The following is an 844-nucleotide window of genomic DNA, read 5'->3' on the forward strand; positions in this document are numbered from 1 at the left end:
TAGAAATTCTTAATGTAATTTATGGAAGGAATTTGATTGGTCTAATTTACTGGCATGCGAGGATAAAAACATCGCATTACAAAAATTTTATTACACTTTGAACATATTTTTCGACGCTTGCGTGCCTAGGAAATATCCGTCCGCTTCAACGAGGCATAGGCAAGGTATACAAGGCACCTTATAAATTTAAAGAATAGTATGAGTATACTTTTAAACAAACATACTTAATAGCTCGGTCCAATTTCACCGTGTATAAAGCAGAATGTTATAGGAGTAATATTCGACGCTGCAGGATTCAGTTTACTCAGGATCCGAAGCAGTTTTATAACTTTGTAAACACTAAGCGTAAACATGTATCTTTTCCCCCATTGCTTTCGTTTGAGAACTCTTATGCGAACACTGATCAGGCAATGGCCGATCTCTTTGCACAGTTTTTTCAAACTACCTATTCACCTAGCAGCAGTTTAGCTTAGCCTTACACTTATAATATCCAATCAGCCAACCTTATATTTTGTCCATCTTTCGATCAAAGTGGTGTGTTATCGGGTCTTCTTAAGGTTAAGCCCGTGTATTCGCCAGGCCCTGATGGAGTACCATGCTGTGTTCTGAAATACTCTTTAATCTATCGCTGGAAACTTCGATCTTTCCCCTTATGTGGAAGGAATCCTTCATTATTCCGCTGCATAAAAAAGGTAAAAAATCCGACGCTGCTAATTATAGAGGCATCTCTAAATTGTCAGCAATTCCAAAGCTTTTTGAAAAAGTTATCACTACACATTTGCAACACCTATGTAGTTCAATAATAGCTCCGTGCCAGCATGGCTTCATGATGCGCCGCTCCACC

The sequence above is a fragment of the Drosophila ananassae genome (genome assembly GCF_017639315.1).
Source record: "Drosophila ananassae strain 14024-0371.13 chromosome Y unlocalized genomic scaffold, ASM1763931v2 tig00000255, whole genome shotgun sequence".
NCBI lineage: Eukaryota > Metazoa > Arthropoda > Insecta > Diptera > Drosophilidae > Drosophila > Drosophila ananassae.